Below are 22,278 nucleotides of genomic sequence, written 5' to 3' on the forward strand. Positions count from 1 at the left end.
CGCCACGGAGCTCTACCAAGGGCGGTACAGTGAGACTCTGTCTCTACAAAAAAAAAAAAAAAATTGGTTGTCATGGGTTAGGGATTGGGGCAAAAGGTATGCACGGATGGACATTTCACCAAAGAAGATACATAAAGATGGTAAATAAGCATACGGAAGGATGTTCAACATCAGTAGCAATTAGAGAAAAGCGAATGACAACTACAATGAGATATGACTACTCGGGCGGCGCCTGTGGCTCAGTCGGTAGGGCGCCGGCCCCATATACCGAGGGTGGCGGGTTCAAACCCGGCCCCGGCCGAACTGCAACCAAAAAATAGCCGGGTGCTGTGGCGGGCACCTGTAGTCCCAGCTACTCGGGAGGCTGAGGCAAGAGAATCGCTTAAGCCCAGGAGTTGGAGGTTGCTGTGAGCTGTGTGAGGCCACGGCACTCTACCGAGGGCCATAAAGTGAGACTCTGTCTCTACAAAAAAAAAAAAAAAAAAGAGAGAGATATGACTACTCACTTCTGAGAATGGCTAACTGGTGTGTAGGTGGAGAAACTAGTACTACCGGTGGGAATATAAAATAAAATGGTACAGCCCTTCCAGAGAATAGTTTGGCAGTTTCTTTTAAAACTAAACATGGACTTACTATATGATCCAACAATTGCTTTCTTAGTATTCCTAAGAAATTAAACTTATTTTCTTGCAGAAACATATACACAAATGTCCCCAGCAGCTTTATTCCTAAAAGGGAATTATATTCTCAAACTAGAAATGCTCCCAAATAAATGTCTTTCAGTGGGTGAATAAACGGTGGGATATCTGTGGAATAATATTCAGAATTTAAAAAAATCCAAACTTTTGATACATGGGATAGTCTAGATGAATCTCAGAAAAGCATGCTGAATTTAAAAAGCCAACTTCAAAAGGATATATACTGCATGATTCTAGTTATAGGATGTTTGTAATTATAGAGATGGAGAATAGATCAGTGGTTGCCATGGGTTAGGGATTGGGGTGGGGTGGGTGTGGCTACAAAGGGTAGCACAAGTGTGTCTCATGGAGATGTTACAGCTAAGTATCTTGACTGTGGTTACATGAAGCTATACAGGTGATAAAACTGCATACACATACACAAGTTCGTGTACAACTGGAGAAATTGGAGTGAGCTCTGTGGAGTGTAGCAACATCAATTTCCTTGTTCTGATGCTGTACTAAAGTTATGTAAGATGTTAACATTGGGGGAGGCTGGATGAAGAGTGCATGAGACCTCCCTGTACATTTCCTTGTACTTTCCTATGAATCCATAATTATTTTTAAATACATTTTTGAAAAAAGTGAGTTGATAAAAAAATATTAAGTAGACATTAATGAACACAGATACAGCAGAGATCATGAAGGTGGTAATGTAAATGAATGTCTTTCGGAACCCACTGTACCAATGGAAAGGTCACAGAACATGGGCTCCTGGGTTCAAATGCCTTTGCCTCAGTTTTCTCATCTTTGAAGTGGGGAGATTCATGCTTGGAGGGATTTTGTGGGCCTCAGAGGTGAGTAGGTACCATGAAAGGGCAGGTAGGTTCTGATGTGGGTGTAGAGAGTAGAGGAACTATTCTCCTCAGGTGGAACTCCTGCTTTACTCACATTTAGGATAGGGCCCCATGTTTGTTTGACCTGGATGAGGCAGCTGGCTATAAGTTATCTGAGGTGGGTGGATGGTATTCCAGGAGGCTCATGTTAGACATGAGCAGTCGGAGAAAGAGGCAGCAGAGTGACTGTTCTGTCTTTGGGTCCAGCATCTCCTTATACCTATCTAAGGTATCTGAGAAAGAACATGTCCCAGGAGGCCCTGGGCAGATAAAGGAAGCACAGGCTTCCCTGACCCAGCTTACACTCAGTGACCCTCCATTCTGACTTTGCACGCTGGCCTTACCCTCTGCCTTTATATCTCCAGCAAGCCACAGGAGGGAGCAAATGGCAGCTAGGGTGCTGGACTGGGCAACAGACACTTCTTGCCTGCAGGAGAATGGCTCTGAAACCCGAGAAGACTGCAGATCTTCTCTTCTGGACAGGCAAGGCCAGAGTGCCTCTTCCAGATCTGCTGCTTCCTCAGTGCTGACAGACAGAACACAGGACCCCAGAGGAAAAGCATCAGCCTTCTGCCTCCATAATGAATTCACCTGGGGAGCTGAGGGAGAAAACAGTGAAAAGGCATTGATATCCTGTGGTAGGATGTGATGGTAGGAGTGATGGCCACTTTTTCCTTCTACGTAAATACAAAGGCTTGCAAATGCCCACAGGTGTTAGGATGGTAACAGGAATGAGAGAAACTCTTTGAGCATTAAAAAAATAAAATAAAATGAGGCCAATGACAATAAAGGACAAAGCCCGCATACTTACCTCAATAGATACAGAAAAAGCCTCTGACAAAATGCAACACCTGGTCATGATAAAGATTCTCAACACACTTGGAATAGAAGGGAACTTCTGCAATTTGGTGAAAAACCTATACCTACTAGCACACTTGATGATGAAAGAATGAAATTCCTTTCTGCTGAGGTCAGGAACAAAGCAAGGCTGTTTGCTTTTGCCTCTAGGATTCAACATTGTCCTTGAGATTCAAGACAGTGTAATAAGGCAAGGAATGAAAAGAAATTAAAGGCACCCATTTGCCAAGAAAGAAGTAAAACTTTTTATTCGCAGTTAACATGATCACATATATAGAAAACCCTAAAGAACCTCCCATCCAACCATACACATAAACTGCCGGAACTAATAAATGATTTCAGTAAGGTCATAGAATATAGGTCAATATAAAGAAAAAAATAATCGTCCAGGTGTGGTGGCTCATGCTATAATCTTCGCACTCTGGAAGGCTGAGGTGAGTGGATTGCAGCTCCCAGGTTTGAGACCAGCCTGAGCAAGAGTGAAACCCCTGTCTCCAAAAATAGCTGTTTGTTGTGGCAACTATTGTCCCAGCTACTGTATTCCCAGCTACTCTGGAAGCTGAGGCAAGAGAATTGCTTGCACCTAAGAATTTAAAGTTGCTGTGAGCTATGATGCCATAACACTCTACTGAGGGTGACAAAGTGAGACTCTGTCTCAAAAAGAAAAAGAAAAAATAATTAATGGTATTTCCCTATGCTAATAATGAATAATAAAAAATAAAATTAGGAAAATAATTCAATTCACATTGGCATCAAAAAGAAAAGTGAAGGTTGGCACCTGTGGCTCAGTGAGTAGGGTGCCGGCCTCATATGCCGAGGGTGGCGTGTTCAAACCCAGCCCTGGCCAAACTGCAACAACAAAAAAAAATAGCTGGGCGTTGTGGCAGGCGCCTGTAGTCCCAGCTGCTCGGGAGGCTGAGGCAAGAGAATCGCGTAAGCACAAGAGATAGAGGTTGCTGTGAGCCGTGTGACGCCACGGCACTCTACCCCAGGGCGGCACAGTGAGACTCTGTCTCTACAAAAAAAAAAAAAAGAAAAGTAAAAATAAAAAAAATTATAAGAATTGCAGGTGGTGCCTGTGGCTCAGTGAGTAGGGCGCCAGCCCCATATACCGAGGGTGGCAGGTTCAAACCTGGCCTCGGCCCAACTGCAACAAAAAAAATAGCCGGGCGTTGTGGTGGGCACCTGTGGTCCCAGCCAGTTGGGAGACTGAGGCAAGAGAATCGCGTAAGCCCAGGAATTGGAGGTTGCTTGAGTTGTGTGATGCCATGGCACTCTTAACGAGGGCAACAAAGTGAGACTCTGTCTCTAAAAAAAAAAAAAAAGTGGGAATCCCACCTCTTTAAAAGAAAAAAAAGAATCACAAGCCTCCTACACTAAAAATACAAAACATCACTGAGAGAAATGTAAGAATATCTAAACAGATGGAAAGATAATAATGTTCATGGACTCGGGGCGGCACCTGTGGCTCAAAGGAGTAGGGTGCCAGCCCCATATGCTGAAGGTGGTGGGTTCAAACCCAGCCCCGGCCAAAAACTGAAAAAAAAAAAAAAAAAAAAAATGTTCATGGACTCAATATTGTCAAATAGTCATTCAGTCATTCTTCCTAAATTAATAGATTCAACATAATTCCTATAAAAATCCCAGCAGGATTTTTGTAGAAATTGTTACATAGGTCCTAAAATTGATATGAAAATGTAAGAGCCCAAAATTGTCAAAAGAATTTGGATGAAGAACATTTGGGGGTCTTACACCATAAAAATTCAAACCTTACTATAAAGCTTCTGTGTGATACTGTGATACTAGCATACTGGTGGGACAAATCAAGGCAATTGTCAAGGCAATTTGATAAGGAAAAGAGTTTTTTCAACAGATGGTTCTGGGGCTATTGGATATTAATAGTCAAAAGGATGAATTTACAGCCTTAACTCACACTACACAGAAAAGTGAACTGACAATGAATCACAGACATAAATTTAAGAGCTAACAAAACTTCTAGAAGGAAACAGAGAAGAAACCTTTACGATCTTGGTTAGGCAAAGAATTCTTTTTTTTTTTTTTGAGACAGAGTCTCACCATGTCACCCTCAATAGAACGAGGTTGTGTCACAACTCACAGCACTTTCAGACTCTTGGGCTTAAGTGGTTCTCTTGCCTTATTCCCATGTAGCTGGGATTACAGGCACCTGCCATGACTCCCAGCTATTTTTAGAGACAGGGGTCTCCCTCTGGCTTTGGCTGGTCTTGAACCCCTGAGCTCAGGCAAACCACCTGCCTCGGCCTCCCAGAGTGCTAGGAATACAGGTGTGAGCCACAGCCCCCGGCCCTAGGCAAAGAATTCTTTTTTTTTTTTAAATATGGAACACTTCATGAATTTGTATGTAATTTTAATCTTCTCTGTTTCTTTTCTTTTCTTTCTTTTTTTTTTTTTTTTTTTTTGCTGTTTTTGGCCGGGGATGGGTTTGAACCCGCCATCTCTGGCATATGGGGCCGGCGCCCTAGTCCTTTGAGCCACAGGCGCCACCCTAGGCAAAGAATTCTCAGACAGGACACTAAAATGATTATCCATAAGGGGGGCAACTGTGGCTCAGTGAGTAGGGTGCTGACCCCAAATACTGAGGGTGGTGGGTTCAAACCTGACCCCTGCCAAACTACAACAAAAAATAGCCGGGCATTGTGGCAGGTGCCTGTGGTCCCAGCTACTGGGGAGGCGGGAGAATCGCCTAATCCCAGGAGCTGGAGGTTGCTGTGAGCTGTGATGGCACAGCACTCTACCAAGGGCAATAAAAAAAAAATGACTATCCATAAAATAAGAAAATGATAAGTTATACTTCAACAAAATGAAAAACTTTAGTTCTATGAGAGACTCATAAGAGGATAAAAACATAAATTACAGACTGAGAGAAAATCTTTTCAAATAATGTATTTGATAAAGGACTTGCATCCACAATATATAAAGAACTCTTTTTTTTTTTTTTTTGAAGACAGAGTCTCACTTTGTCACCCTCAGTAGAGTGCCATGGTGTCACAGCTCATAGCAACCTCAAACTCCTGGGCTTGAGCAATCCTCTTGCCTCAGCCTCCCGAACAACTGGGACTACAGGTGCCCACCACAACACCCACCTATTTTTAAAGACAGGGATCTGGCTCTTGTTCAGTCTGGTCTCCAACACGTGAGCTCAGGCAATCCACTCACCTCGGCCTCCTAGAGTGCTAGGATTACAAGCATGAGCCACCATGCTTGGCCTATAAAGAACTGTTATAACGCAATAATTAGAAGGCAACACAATTAAAAATGTGCTACAATACAATAATATATAATAATTATACAACTTGACGGAGTGGGATATATCATAGAATATGAGGCTTGTTTAGCATCTAAAAATCAATCCATATAATGCATTATATCAATAGAATAAAGAAAAAGAATACAATCACAATGATGCAGAATAGCATCTGACAACCTCTAAAACCTTTTCATGATTGAAACACTTGACAAAGTCAGAACAGAAGGGAACTACCTCAACCTGATAAAGGGCATCTATGAAAAACCTACAGTTAACATTATTAAAAGCATGGTTAGTCTTGAGAGGGAAATAACAGAAAATTATTAGCTCAGTTTTCAGTAAGGGCTACGAATATCTCTCTCTCTCTCTCTCCCTCTCTCTCTCAGGCACCCCATGGAGCTGTGTTTTCACAACATCTAAAAGGAGCCCAGAAAACAAAAAGGAAATGTAAATCTTTCTCTTTACATTCACCAGCTCACGGTCTTTCAGAATCTGTTCCTCAAGTGTTCTTGAGTTGCCCTGGATTAAAACTAGGGTGCCAGCATTAGGCTTCACACCCTGCCCCAAATTCTTTCCTGAGAGCAATATCACCAACAGGATCAAAAACACCTGTGATAAGTCTGTCTCCAACAGAAAGCTGCTTATCATCCTACCAGAGGAAGGAGTCTGGTAGGTGGTGTCCATGTGAAGTTAATTCTGCAGGCACAGACGAAAAGCAGGAGGGAACAGTTTCATAGTAGTATGTGAATTAGGTTATAATCATTTTTTTTCTCTTTATCCCCTTCAATTCAGCTAGCCACCTGGGCTAGGCTCACTGGTGACCTTGTTCTTTTTTTTTTTTGAGACAGCACCTCAATCTGTCTCCCTGGGTAGAGTGCTGTGGCATCACAGCTCACAGCAACCTCCAACTCCTGGGCTCAAGCGATTTTCCTGCCTCAGCCTCCCAAGTAGGAGGCTGGGACTACAGGCGCCCACCACAGTGCCTGGCTATTTTTTGGTTGCAGCCGTCATTGTTGTTTGGTGGGCATAGGCTGGATTCGAACCCGCCAGCTCACGTGTACATAGCTGGCGCCTTAGCTGCTTGAGCCATAGGCGCCGAGCCTGACCTTTATCTTCTTTTCTTCCTTTGGGATGCCATGCTGTCTTTTTGGTCTCTTTTCTGTTGCTCTTTCTCCCCTCTCTTTCACTCTCTCATGCCTTCTTTTTTTCTAAGAAGATAAAATAAATCATATGCTTTTATATCCTAGTCTTGGTGTGGAGAAATCTTTTCTCACCACACAGAGCATCTAGTGGGCTTTCCACCCTAACAATTACACTTGATGCTGAAGAGATTGGATGCTTTTCCTTCTGCTATGGTTTGACTGTGCCCCTGAAAGTTCATGTGTTGGAAGCTTAATCCGAAAGGTAACTGTAATAAGAGGTGGGGCCTTTAGGAGGTGATTCGGTAATGAGGTCTTTGCCCTCTTGAATGGATTAACCCATTCTCATGGATTAATGGATTAGCCCATTCATGAAGTAATGGATTAACCCATTTGTACATTAAAGAATTAATGGTTTATCTCAGCAGTGAGTTTAACTATCATAGAATGGTTCATCAAAAAAGCCAATTTGGCCATCTCTTTGGTGATACAGGTGGTCCTGTATCACCTCAAGGACTCTGCAGGGTCTCTACTAACAAAAATGTCCTCACCAGACACAGCCCCTTGACCTTGGACTGCCCAGCCCCAAGGACTGCAAGAAACACATTTCTTTTCTTTTTAAATTACCTAGTTTCATATTTTCTTGTTTTTTTTTTTTTTTTTTTTTTTTTTTGTAGAGACAGAGTCTCACTTTATGGCCCTCGGTAGAGTGCCGTGGCATCACACAGCTCACAGCAACCTCCAACTCCTGGGCTTAAGCGATTCTCTTGCCTCAGCCTCCCAAGTAGCTGGGACTACAGGCGCCCGCCACAACGCCCGGCTATTTTTTTGGTTGCAGTTTGGCCGGGGCCGGGTTTGAACCCACCACCCTCGGTATATGGGGCCGGCGCCCTACTCACTGAGCCACAGGCACCGCCCCCTAGTTTCATATTTTCAATTACAGCCATAGAAAATGGACTAAGACAGAAAATCGTACTGAGAAATGGGGTTGTTGTTCTAATATAATAAATACCTCAAAGTGTGGAAGCAGCTTTGGAAATGGGTAATGGGTGGAGGCTGGAGGAATTTGGAAGAGCAGGCTAGAAAAAGCCTGTATTGCTGTGAATGTTGCATTTGAGATGATTCTAAGGGAGGAGTCAGAAGAGAAGACTAGAGAAAGCCTAGAATTTCTTAGAGATTATTTAAGTAGCTGTGACCAGAATGCTGACAGAAATATGGACAGTAAAGGCCATTCTAATGAGGTCTCAGAAAGCAATGAGGAACCTGGATTAAAGGCCATCCTTGTTATAAGCCATAAAGGAACTTGGCTGGATTGTGTCCATGCCCAAGGGCTTTACGGAATGCAGAATTTAAGAGCAACGAATTAGGATATCTGGCAGAAGAAATATGTAAGCAGCAAAGCGTTCGAACTGCTGCATGGCTACTTTTAACTATTTATATTAAATTTGGAGAGGGAAAAAACTAACTTAAAGACAATTTATAATCAAAAGGGAAGCAAAGTGGAAAGATTTGGAAAACTCTCAGCCTGAACATGTAAATAGTTAAAAAGGTGGATCAGAAGAAATACTAACAGTATTATTTGCTATGGAGATTAAAAAGGCTAGAAGGGAGCCAAGTGTTAATCATCAGGAGGAGAGAAAGACTCCAGAGATCAAGGCTGCTCCTCCCATTCATGGGCCCAGAGGACTAAGACAGAATTGTTTTGGAGGGGGGCTAGAGTGCCATCTATGGGTGTACTATCTTGGAACCCTACTTCCTGCATTCCGGTGGAGTGCTCCTCCCACTCCAGCTGTGGTTCAAATGGCCCCAGGTGCAGCTTGACCTGTTGCTCAGGAAGATACAAACCATAAGCTTTGGTGGTGTCCATGTGAAGTTAATTTTGCAGGCACATAGAATACAAGACCTATGCAGGCACAGCAGCCTCCATCTAAATTTCAAAGCTGCATTGAGCAGCTTGGGGTCCCAGGCAGAAACATGGGCCTGCTGTGAGTTCCGGACAGGGCAATGCTGAATGGAAATGTGGAGTCAGAATGTCCCCAACAGGGAAATAACTAGTGGAACCTTGGGAGTGGGAGTGTCACCAAGCCCCTGGGACTGTAGCACTCTGTGCAGTGTCAGCAAGGGAGAGCTGAAGTGTGGGCTGAGCCCAGCAAAATGACAGGGGTGGGTCTGCCTGAGCCCTTAGGAGCCCAAAGCATGAACCAGTGTGTTTGGGAAGTGAGAAGAGTCAAGGACGACTTACTGTTGTTTTCCTTGTTAGATTTTGGACTTACTTGGAGCCTGTGATTTCTTTCTGTCCTCTTTTTTGGAATGGAAATGTGTCTATCTTATGCCTGTCCCACTATCATACTCTGGAAGTAAATAACTTGTTTTCACAGGCTTGAAGCAGGGGAAAAAATGGCTTCAAGGTGAATCATGCCTTGAATTTCACCCATATCTGATTTAGATAAGACTTGGAACTTTGAACATCGGAGTTGATGCTAGACTAGGTAAGATTTTGGGGCTACTGACATGGAATAAATACATTTTATATGTGATAAAGACATGAATTTGGGGGTGCTGGGGCAAAATGCTATGGCTTCAATGTGTGCCTCAAAAGTTCATGTGTTGTGGGTGGTGCCCGTAGCTCATAGGGTGCTGGCCACATACACCGAGGGTTCGAACCCTGCCCGGGCCAGCTAAATAACAATGACAACAGCAACAAAAAAATAGCTGGTATTGTGGTGGGCACCTGTAGTCCCAGCTATTTGGGAGGCTGAGGCAAGAGAATTGCTTGAGCCCAAGAGTTGGAGGTTGTGAGCTATGACGCCACAGCACTCTACCCAGGGCAACAGCTTGAGACTATGTCTCAAAAAAAAAAAAAAGTTTTACATGTATTGTAAAATTAATCTTTAAGGTAATAGTATTAAGATTTGAAGGCTTTAAGAGGTGATTGGGGCCAGGTGTGGTGGTTCAGGCCTGTAATCCTAGCACTTGGGGAGGCTGAGGTGGGAGGATTCCTTGAACTCAGGAGTTCAAGACTAGCTTAAGCAAAGTGAGACCCCATCTCTACTGAAAATAGAAAAAAAACCCCAAACCAGCTGTTGAGGCAGGTGCCTATAGTCCTAGCTACTCCAGAGACCAAGGCAGAGGATTGCTTGACCTAGGAGTATGAGGTTGCCATGAGCTATACTGATGCCCTGGCACTCTAGCCTGGGGCAACTGAGTAAGACTCTCTCAAAAAAAGAGGTGATTGGGTCATGAGGGGCTCTGCCCTTGTGAATGGGCTAATGGGTTATCTGGGGAAGTGGGTGTGTTATAAAAAGGCAGTTTGGGTGGCGCCTGTGGCTCAGTCTGTGGGGCGCCGGCCCCATATACCGAGGGTGGCGGGTTCAAACCCAGCCCCAGCCAAACTGCAACCAAAAAACAGCCGGGCGCTGTGGCAGGTGCCTGTAGTCCCAGCTACTCGGGAGGCTGAGGCAAGAGAATCGCTTAAGCCCAGGAGTTGGAGGTTGCTGTGAGCTGTGTGAGGCCACGGTACTCCACCGAGGGCCATAGGGTGAGACTCTGTCTCTACAAAAAAAAAAAAAAGGGCAGTTTGGCCATCTCTCATGAGCCCTCTTGCCATGTGATGTCTTGTGTCACCTTGGGACTTTGCAGAGTCACCATCAACAAGAAGGGCCTTAACCAGTTTCAGACTTTTTTTTTGAGACAGAGACTCACTATGTTGCCCTGGGTAGAGGTAGAGTGCCGTGGCGTCACAGTTCACAGCAACCTCAAACTCTTGGGCTTAAGTGATTCTCTTGCCTCAGCCTCCCAAGTGTCTGGGACTACAGGCGCCCACCACAATGCGCAGCTATTTTCTTCTTTTTTTTGGTTGTAGTTGTCATTGTTGATTGGTAGGCCCAGGATGGACTTGAACCTGCCAGCTCTGGTGTGTGTGGCTGGGGTCCTAGTTGCTGAGCTACAGGTGCTGAGCCCAGCTTCAGACTTTTAACTTTAGACTTCCCAGCCCCAAGGACTATAAGAAATAAATTTCTTTTCTTTATGAATTACCTCGTCTCAAGTATTCAGTTATAGCAACAGGAAATGGACTACGACAATCTCTGAGATCAGAAACAAGACAAGATACCCACTTGTGCTACTTCTCTTCAACATTCTAGCAAGGAAAATTAGGCAAGAAAAGAAATGGATTGGAAAGGAAAAAGTAAAACTACATTTGCTGATGACATGATGTATACATAGAAAATCCGAAAAGTTCAATGTGTGTCAAACGCTCTGTGAAACTAGTGTGTGATGCCCCATGATCATATCAATGTACACAGCTATGATTTAATTTGAATATAAAAAAATAAAAAACCAAAACAAACAAAAAAAGAAAATCCTATAAAAGTTCCACTAAAAGAACTAATGGTTCTAATGAAATGATTTCAGCAAGATTGGAGGATACAAGATCAATATACAAAAACTTGATTGCATATCTATATGTTTGCAGTGGATTATCTGAAAATGAAATTAAGAAAACAATTCCAGGGCAGCGCCTGTCGCTCAGAGTGGTAAGGTGCCAGCCCCATATACCATGAGTGGTGGGTTCGAACCCGGCCTGGGCCAAACTACAACAAAAATATAGCTGGGCGTTGTGGTGGGCACCTGTAGTCCCAGCTACTAGGGAGGCTGAGGCAAGAGAATTGCCTAAGCCCAAGAGCTGGAGGTTGCTGTGAACTGTGATGCCACAGCACTCTACCAAGGGCGACAGGATGAGACTCTGTCTCAAAAAAAAAAAAAAAAGAAAGGAAAAGAAAACAATTCCATTTACAAGAATATCAAAAATAATAAAATACTTGGAAATAAATATAACAAAAGATGTGTTAAACTTATACTCTGAAAACTATAAACTATTGTTCAAAGATAAGGAAAAGGTCTAAATATATGGAAGAAGATCCCAAGTCCAGAAATGGAAAACAATATTGGTTAATAGCAATCTTCTTCAAATTCATTGACAGATTCAACACAATCTTTATCAGAATTCTAGCCAGCTTTTTATAGAAAGTGACAATTTGGTTCTAAATTTCATGTGTAATTACAAAGGACCCAGAATAATCAAAATAATCCTAAAAGGACAAAGTTCGAAGACTCATACTTCCTGATTTCAAAACTTACTACTACGCAACAGTAATTGAGACATTATGATACTGCCATAAGGAAGAATATGTAGATAAATGGAATAGAATTGAGATTCCAGAAGTAAACCCATGTGTTTATTGATAACTGATTTATATACAATAAGGGTAGCAAGCCCATTCCATGGAAAAATAATAGTTTTAAACTTAGATTTTGTAGTGGACTTTTTTTTTTTTTGTAGAGACAGAGTCTCACTTCATGGCCCTCAGTAGAGTGCCGTGGCCTCACACAGCTCACAGCAACCTCCAACTCCTGGGCTTAAGCGATTCTCTTGCCTCAGCCTCCCGAGTAGCTGGGACTACAGGTGCCCGCCACAGCGCCCGGCTATTTTTTGGTTGCAGTTTGGCCGGGGCCGGGTTTGAACCCGCCACCCTCGGGTATATGGGGCCGGTGCCTTACTGACTGAGCCACAGGCGCCACCCTGTAGTGGGCTTTTTAAAATTCTTTTTTAACAAAAGTGAACAAGACATTCTATTTTCCATGAGCTCAGGGCTGGTGAAAGAAACAAATGAACAGATGGTGACAAAAGTGTTATACTAAGAGCTGTGTTACTATTTGTGCTTTGAGAGGCTAGGAGTGAGGTTCTTCACTTCTCTGTGAGGGAAAGTCATGGTGTGAGTGTGTGTCCAACACCTGCTTGGGAGTAATCTCGCCTGGGGGCTTGCCCTCAAACCACAAGACCTCTCCAGGTTTGTCAGGAGGCTATCCCACTCTCAGCATTTCCTTGCATGCGCCAAAGACTGTTGACTGTCCCTGCATGCATGCATGGTGTCCATTTCCCTACCTAGTTTAAAAAGAAAAGTTGAATTAGGGTTTCCAGAGCTTTAGGAGTCCATCTTCACTGTAGGTAGCAATCATATTCTGATGAAGGTGATGTTCAATACCAATCACATCCTTCTCATGAACTGTCAAAGTTCTCTCCAGCTTGCCAGTGACTGTGCTGAAACAGTAGAGTATAAAGTCTCCCACACAGTAGATCCATTCACCACGAGGAGACAGGGCACAGCAAAGTCTCCACTTTCTCTTTTACCAGAGCTGAAGCTTCTAACAATCTGGCCTTGCATGTTCATGATGACAACGTGTTTGATCTGTTACACACCACAAAGGGCTCTGGGCTTTTAGGAAACAGGATCACACTGTTAACCATAATGTGTATTCCAGCAGTGCTGCCCAGGGATTTAAAGGTATTTGAACATTCTGTGGTCTTCATATTCCAGATCTTCACAGTGCCATCAGAGGATGCACTAATAATATAATGTCCATCTTGTGTAAATGTTGCTTCGTTAACAAAGGATGAATGGCCACGAAATTCCTTCAGGGTTTTTACAGATTTTAAACCATGAATTCTAATTGTCTGGTCAAAAGAAGCACTAAGGGGCTCGGCGCCTGTGGCTCAAGCGGCTAAGGCGCCAGCCACATACACCCGAGCTGGTGGGTTCAAATCCCGGCCCGCCAAACAACAATGATGGCTGCAACCAAAAAATAGCCGGGGGTTGTGACGGGCACCTGTAGTCCCAGCTACTTGGGAGGTGGAGGCAGGAGAATCGCTTGAGCCCAGGAGTTGGAGGTTGCTGGGAGCTGTGAGATCACGCTACTCTACCCAGGGCGACAGCTTGAGGCTCTGTCTCAAAATAAAAAAATAAATAAATAAAAGCACTAAGGATCTGACTGCCTTAGACAGGTAACACCTTTAACTTTCTTTTTTTTTTTTTTTTTGTTGCAGTTTGGCCAGGGCTGGGTTTGAACCTACCACCCTCAGCATATGGGGCCGGCGCCCTACTCACTGAGCCACAGGCACCGCCCAGACAGGTAACACCTTTACTATGTGCTCTCTGAAATCTCCTTAAACACTGTCCACTCTGAATCTTCCATACCTTGATTTTTCCCTCTTGAGCCCCAGTTGCTGACATTGCTGTATTTATGCTGAAACACATGCAGAGGACAGCATCATCCATCATCATGAAGTTATCCTGGGTCTGGTACTTAACACACTTTCTGATTTTTCCAGTAGTAAAGCTTCATACTTCAATGAATCCATCAACAGATCCAGTGACCAGATACTGACCATCTGGAGGAAATCCAGCACACTCCACATGTGATTTCTGACCAAACTTAGTATGTCTGCTCAGCTGTGTAGGAAACTTTTCCTCTTCCACATCTTTGACAACTGCTTTACCTCGAAACAAATCTATAGTCATACCAGGAGGAAGCAACACCTGGTGCTGCTGCCACTTCAGTGCCTGTCCCGGCAACACCATGAGACAGATGGAGGCAACACAATGACTTCCCCAGCTAAGGCCTGGGCAGTTGCTGCTCTTCTCTTCTCTTTGCTACTTCCACCTTGATAAGCCTCAAGGGGATCAAAATAAGACTTGGCCAAGAGGTTTTCCAGATGAATATACTGCTCAGGTTGTGTTTGTTTTAATATGATCATAGGGTCAGTTTGTCTCAGAAGTGACCTGGCAGCACCCAACTCTAGGAGCTCAATCAATTCCAGAACAATCTGTTCATAGAGGTCAATGAGGGTTTTGTCTGGCAATTTCAGAGATTGTATAGCCTGTAAAACAGTATCCCGATGGTCACTATTAATGTCAGCCACAAAACTCTCAATACTGTCCACAGTATTCAGAGACACAGTAGTCTCCTCCAGGAAGGTGGCTAACACCCGATGCAAACCGTTCTCCTGCAGGTACTGCATGATAATACGAATCACATCTGAGGACTCGATTTTGATCCACACAGTGATGGCTCCTGGGGCACAGGCCATACTCCACTGTCAGGACCGGTAACACGACGCAATAAGGACACCTCCCCAGAAGTGCCTTTCTTGTTCCTTGTCAAAGGGCCTGAGTATTCCAACCCAACCCCTCGGCAGAAGTGATTGTCGAAAACGCGTTGCTCTCACTTGGGGTTCCGGCCTGTCAGTTGTAAGATGCGCTGTCTACACGGAGAATGTCGACCTTCCACCCGGCATCTGGTTACAGTAAGAGAATTACTGAACTGCTCAGAAGTCTCTCCTCCAAAAGAGTGCCTGGGAGGGCTGTGCAGATGCTTTGCAATGCTGTCTCTCCCTTGATAGCTCGCTGTTGGATTGCTGAGGGCTTTTCAAAACCTCCTCACGGGTCTCGAGTTCCACTTTGGTAGTGTCTTCCTCTTTCAGCAGCTGCTTCAGCGTTGAGCCGAGTTCTCCAGAGTGGCCATAGATGCAATGATCGGATCCACAGAGCGGGCGCTGCAGCTTATAAGGATGGCACCGCTGCTGCAGCCGCGGCCTTTATAGGGCTGTGAGAGGGTGGAGCCTCTCGCGAGAGGGTGAGAGCTCTGGATCTCGCGAGAACAGGGACACCGCCCCTTCCCGAGGCAAATGCCCTTTCCCCTTCTCTCTCTCTCTCTCTCTCTTAAATTAAATCATAGCTGTGTGGTTTTATATACCATTTGAAATATTTTCATCAAACTGCTTAACATAGCCTTCACCACCATTTTCTTAGTTATTGTATTAAGGCATTTATATTCTACACTTAGTAAATTTAACATGCACCCTTGTAAAATGCACCGTAGGTGTGGTCCTATCAATTACCCTCCCTCCACGCATCCCCTCCTCTCCCTCTCCTCTTTTCCCTTCTTCTTGGGCTATAATTGGGTTATAGCTTTCATGTGAAAACTGTAAATTGGTTTCATAGTAGCCTTTCCCCTTCTCTTGAGGAGGTTTCCAGCATGTTCATTCGTACTGGGGACTTCATAAGACAGCTTGGCATGAACGTTACCAGACTTCAGGAAAAAGGCCTGCAAGGGCCTGGCTGAAGCCAGAAAGGAACCCCAGGAGAACGTGTAGTGGATTTTTAGATACAATGTTAACAGCATGAGAAACAAAAAGAATAAATAAACTGGAGTTTAAGAAATTTAAAACTTGGGCGGCGCCTGTGGCTCAATGAGTAGGGCACTGGCCCAGCCCCATATACTGAGGGTGGCGGGTTTGAACCCACCCCCGGCCAAACTGCAACAAAAAATAGCCGGGTGTTGTGGCTGGCGCCTGTAGTCCCAGCTCCTCGGGAGGCTGAGACAAGAGAATCGCCTAAGTCCAAGAGCTGGAGGTTGCTGTGAGCTGTGATGCCACAGCACTCTACTGAGGGTGACAATGTGAGACTCTGTCTCTAAAATAAAAAAAAGAAAAAGAAAGAAATTTAAAAACTGGCTCTGTGCCCATCACTCAATGGTTAGGGCTCTGGCCACGTACACGGAGGCACGCAGGTTCGAACCCAGCCGGGCTTGCTAAACAAGAATGACAACTACAACAAAAAATAGCGGGGCGTTTTGGTGGGCACCTGTGGTCCCAGCTACTTGGGAGGCTGAGGCAAGAGAATCCCTTAAGCCCAAGAGCTAGAGGTTGCTGTGAGCTCTGACACCACTGCACTCTACTGAGGGTGACATAATAAGACTCTGTCAAAAAAAAAAGAAATTAAAAAACTCCTGTGATTCAAAGGACGCTGCCAAGAAGGTGGAATGACAACTCCCCAAATGGGGAGAAAATATTTTTAAATTATATATCTGGTAAGGGACTTGCATGTAGACTATATAAAATATTTTATACATCAAAATGTGTTTCTCCAAAGGAGATATACAGATAGTTGATAAGCATAAGAAAATATGATCTAGTTCATTACTCATCAAGGAAATGGAAATCAAAAGAATGAAATACGACTTATACCCACTAGAATTAAAAAGTCAAATAATGACAAGTGGTGGTGATATGAAGAAGTTAGAAGCTTCATACATTGCTGATGGGAATGCAAAATAGTGTTTTCCACTTTGGAAAATAGCATTAAAAATAGAATTAATGCATGACATGGCATTTACATGTCCATACAAAAACTTGTACAGAAGTGTTTATTGTGACTTTATATATAGTAGATCCATATGTCCAAAAAGTGGTGAATGGATAAGTAAAAAGTGGAATAAAATAGAATATTATTCAGAATAGAATATTAATTCACAATAAAAAGGAATGAAGTTGACACATGCAACAACATGGATAAACCTTGAAAACATGAAAGTGGCCAGACCTAAATGGTCACATATTGTGTGATTCCACTAAAATAAAAGGCTCAGACAAGGCATATTTATGAGACAGAAAAGCAAGTCAGTATTTGCCTGGGCCTGAGGTGGGAGTGAGGATGACTGCAAATGCTAACAGGGGAACCTTCTGGGGTGATGGCGCTATTCAAAAATAATTGTAGTGATAGTTGCATAACTATATAAAGTTACTAAAAAAATCACTGAATTGTATACTTATCACAGGTGAATTTTATAATAGAAATACCTGACTAAAGCTGCACAAAAACAACTAGCAAAGAGTCTTCTTGTTGCATCATAATGACAGAAGGCATCACTTGGTGGAAGGGCAAAGAAAAGAAAGGAGAGAGAGGGCTGAATCCATTCTCTGGATAACAAACTCCTTCTTAAGAGAACAGCATTAATTAATTCATCATTCATGAGGTTAAAGCCCTCGTGGACTAATCCCTTTTTATTTTTATTTATTTATTTATTTTTTGAGACAGAGCCTCAAGCTGTCGCTCTGGGTAGAGTGCCGTGGCATCACAGTTCACAGCAACCTCCAACTCCTGGGCTCAAGCGATTCTCCTGCCTCTGCCTCCCAAGTAGCTGGGACTACAGGCACCTGCCACAATATCCAGCTATTTTTTTGCTTGCAGCCATCATTGTTGTTTGGCAGGCCTGGGCTGGATTTGAACCCGCCAGCTCAGGTGTATGTGGCTGGCACCTCAGCCGCCTGAGCCACAGGCGCCAAGCCTAATCCCCTTTTAAATGTCCACCTCTTAATGGTGTTACAATGGTAATTAACTTTCAAGATGAGTTTGGGAGGGAACAAACTTTCAAACCATAGCAGTAGGTAATTTTGAAGCTGGGTGATGGATAATTGGAGTTTGTAACAGGTTGAATTGTATCTCTCAAAAAGGTATATTACAATCCTAAACCCCGGATCGGTGCCTGTGGCTCAAGCGGGACTACAGATGCCTGCCACAATGCCTGGTTATTTTTGTTTCTTTTTCTGTTTTTTTTTGCAGTTTTTGGCCGGGGCCGGATTTGAACCCGCCACCTCCAGTATATGGGGCTGGTGCCCTACTCTTTGAGCCACAGGCACCACCCATATTTTTGTTGTTACGATTGCCATTGTTGGTTAGCTGGCCTGGGCCAGGTTTGAACCCGCCACCCTTGTTGCATGTGGCCAACACCATAACCACTGTACTACAGGCACTGAACTGTTCCTTACATTTTTGAACTACAAGATGCTTCCAATGCCCCAGTTCTAGAATAAGCCATTTCTCCAAGGAACTCTGATTCTTTTTATTGAAGAAGGGCATTAGAAACCAAGATCTAGGCAGTAGGAGTTCTCATGACTATTGGGGTATCATTTCTTTTAGGCTCTCTCAGGTGATAGAGTAAAATATGCATTTTATTAGCATGTATACACACACACATATATATGTACCTACATTAAGTTAAATATACTTCATACTGATGTGGTATAGTTCATACTGATACATCCAACTCTAATTCATCACCACATGGTTTGATCTAGCCTTCTCACCTTGACTATCTGTAAATTCTTATTCCAGGCCAGGCGTGGTAGCACACACCTATAATCCTAGCACTCTAGGAGGCCAAGGATTGCTTAAGTTTAGGAGTTCAAGACCAGCCTGAGCAAGAGTGAGACCCTGTCTCTACTAAAAATAGAAAAATTAGGGGCAGTGCCTGTGGCTCAACGGAGTAGGGTGCCAGCCCCATATGCCGGAGGTGGCAGGTTCAAACCCAGCCCCATCCAAAAACTGCAGGAAAAAAAAAAAAAAGAAAAATTAGCCAGGCATTGTGGCAGCTATAGTTCCAGCTACTGGGGAGGCTGGGGCAGGAGAATTTCTTGAACCCAGGAGTTTGAGGTTGCTGTGAGCTAGGCTGACACCGTGGCACTCTGGCCTGGGCAACAGAGTGAGATTCTGTCTCAAAAAAAAAAAAAAAATCCCTAAACCCCTAAAACCCAAATACAACAGTGAGAAGCCTAGTTCCAAACACCTGATACCCATTTACTTAATTGCTTCTTTCCACTATACATGTACGATAATATCTGAGCTGTCAACCTGTAACCACATTGGGAACAAGTTTTTCAACTACAGTACAGTGCTTATGTGCACTGCCTTTAGTCTACAGACTCCAATCATACCAAAAATTTCCTGAGGTCAGCACCCTCTTCCCTCCCCAAAGTCGTCTTCAATGAAGTTGTTGTAGGCATTCATATACTCGTATAATTAAATTCTCTTCTCACAGCCTGCATTCCTTCCTAGGAGTCCCTAATTTTGTAAATGATTTTTTAAAGTTTGTATACATTAGAATTGAGTATACAGCACTCTTGATGCTGTACATTTCTATGTGTTTTGAGAAATGCAAAAATGAGCTTTATGCACTAGAATTTTCCTCCCCTAAATATTCCATGTCCTTAAAAAGCCCCCATGCTTCACTATTCATTCCGCCTCTGAACCCCTGGCATCCATTGATTATTTTATTGTCTCTACAGTTTTGTGTTTTCCAGAATGTCATAAGGTTATTCCAGGTCTTTTTATGGCTTGATAGCTGATTTATTTATATTGTCAAGTAATATTCCATTGTATGAATGTAGCATAGTTTGTTTATTCATTCTTCCATTCAAAGGCATTTTGGTTGTTTCTCGTTTTTGGCAATTATAAATAAATAAAGCTGTCTCGGTGCCTGTGGCTCTAGCAGCTAAGTGCCAGCCACATACACCTGAGCTGGTGGGTTCGAATCCAGCCCGAGCCCGCCAAACAACGACGGCTGCAACCAAAAAATAGCCAGGTATTGTGGTGGGTGCCTGTAGTCCCAGCTACTTGGGAGGCAGAGGCAGGAGAATCACTTGAGCCCAGGAGTTGGAGGTTGCTGTGAGCTGTGATGCCACAGCAGTCTACCCAGGGCGACAGCTTGAGGTTCTGTCTCAAAAAAAAAAAATAATAAATAAAGCTTCTATGAACATTTACATGTAGATTTTTATGTGAGATACTGCTGATGACTTTTGGGGGATCCTGGCTTTATCTTCCACTGATCCACTTTCTTAGCCGGCTTGTCAGAAATATCACTCACAGGATTACAGTTGGATGATGGTGGTTCTGAGGTTCACAGAGAAGTTATCCTTCTGGCTTAAAGAATCTCTTCTCCATTCTCAGACCATGGCTTTTACTGCCCAAGACACTGATAGCTTGCCCATTCTTGTCCCAACCTTCCCTTGGAGCACTCCACTTACATCTCACTTAATGTCCCACCCGTTACTCTTCTTACACCTCCAACTCAGTGAACCCAAACTGAACTCATTACCTGGCTCAGACTTGCACTTGGTTCTTTCTTTTTAAATCATAGCTGTATACCTTAATGCAATCATGGGGTACCAAGTGTGTGCTGGGTTTATATACAATTTGAAATATTTTCTTTCTTTCTTTCTTTTTTTTTTGCAGTTTTTGGCTGGGGCTTGGTTTGAACCCACCACCTCCAGCATATGGGGCCAGTGCCCTACTCCTTTGAACCACAGGCGCTGCCCTATTTGAAATATTTTCATCAAACTGGTTAACATAGCCTTCATAGCATTTTCTTAGTTATTGTGTTAAGACATTTATATTCTACGTTTAGTAAATTTCACATGTACCCTTGTAAGATGCACCGTAGGTGTGGTCCCATCAATTACCCTCCCTCCACCCATCTTCGCCTTCCCTCACTCTCCCCTTTCACCGTATTCTTGGGCTATAATTGGGTTACATACATATGGAAGCCATACATTGGTTTCATAGTAGGGCTGAGTACCTGCACTGGTCATCCATACCCTTCTCGCCCACGTCTAGTCAGTTATCTATCTGTGTATCACCCTAAAAGTCTCCACCTCCTCTGTTCCATCACCATCATGCTCCTCAGGGGAAATCCTTTTTGTGTTCCCCTCACCCTTAGAGCCTGGTGTTTCCAACAAAGCAGGACATTTCATGCCTCTGCACCTTTGCATAAGCTGTTTTGAACATCCTTCCCCTTAGTCAATGCTGGAATATTCATATTCATCTTTTGAAACTCTGCTTAGGTATCTGTAAAGCTTTGCTTCCCTCTATTCTTCTACCTTCTATATCCTTTTAAAAAATATTAATATATATTAATAGCTTTATTGATGTAACAACGCTTCACAATAAACCCAAGATTACGGGAAGGATGTCAGCATAAACTCTCAGGGTTTTTTTTTCACTTGAAAACAAAGGAACAAACAACCCCTCCCACCAACCAAAACCAACCAACCAAACAAAACCACCCAAACTTGGCTGGCCTGTAATCCTTGCACTTTGGGAGGTCCAGGTGGGTGGACTGCCTGAGCTCACAGGTTTGAGACAAATCTTAGCCAGAGGGAGACCCTGTTTCTAAAAATAGCCGGATGTTGTGGCAGGGGCCTGTAGTCTCGACTACTTGGGAGGCTGAGGCAAGAGAATCTCTTGAGCCCAAGAGTTTGAGGTTGCTGTGAACTATACCACAGCACTCTACCGAGGGTGACAAAGAGAACCTGTCTCAAAACAAACAACAATAAAAAAAACAAACCCAAGCTCTTCCTTATATGACAGCCCTTGGAGCTGTACCTGCCCAAATCATCCCTCCTCCAGGGCAGTCAGGTACACCTGACCCACACTGGCTGGCCCCTCTGGTAAATAGTCAAAATGTCAATTCTGCATTATTTGTAAACAAGGCATAGACTATCAGATCCTACAGAGGATTTAGGAAACAGTAAGATGATATCTCCCTCCACCTTGAAAATAAAATGTATACATGTCCTAAAATAGTTCAGCTGGGAGTTCCTAGGAAGATGGTCCATTCCTTCTTCATCAGCCTGTGCATCCAAAATTCTTCTCAAGTAATATGACTCTTCTTTTTTTTTTGTTTTTTAGAGACAGAGTCTCACTTTGTCACTCTCGGTAGAGTGCTGTGACATCACAGCTCACAGCAACCTCCAGCTCTTGGGCTTAGGCAATTATCTTGCCTCAGCCTCCTGAGTAGCTGGGACTACAGGCGCCCGCCACAACGCCCGGCTATTTTTTTGTTGCAGTTTGGCCGAAGCTGGGTTTGATCCCACCACCCTCCATATATGGGGCCAGCGTGCTACTTACTGAGCTACAGGCACCGCCCAACCTGGCTGCTTTTCATTGCAGTTGTCATTGTTGTTTTAG

The 22,278-nt window shown here is 43.7% G+C and overlaps 1 pseudogene; it reads right to left on the minus strand.

Annotated features, from left to right (window-relative positions):
- Nucleotides 1-12,823: 12,823 nt before the first annotated feature.
- On the minus strand, nt 12,824-15,630 carry LOC128583056 (WD40 repeat-containing protein SMU1-like; annotated as a pseudogene).
- Between the last annotated feature and the right edge of the window lie 6,648 nt (nt 15,631-22,278).

The sequence above is a fragment of the Nycticebus coucang genome, chromosome 4, assembly GCF_027406575.1.
Source record: "Nycticebus coucang isolate mNycCou1 chromosome 4, mNycCou1.pri, whole genome shotgun sequence".
Lineage (NCBI taxonomy): Eukaryota > Metazoa > Chordata > Mammalia > Primates > Lorisidae > Nycticebus > Nycticebus coucang.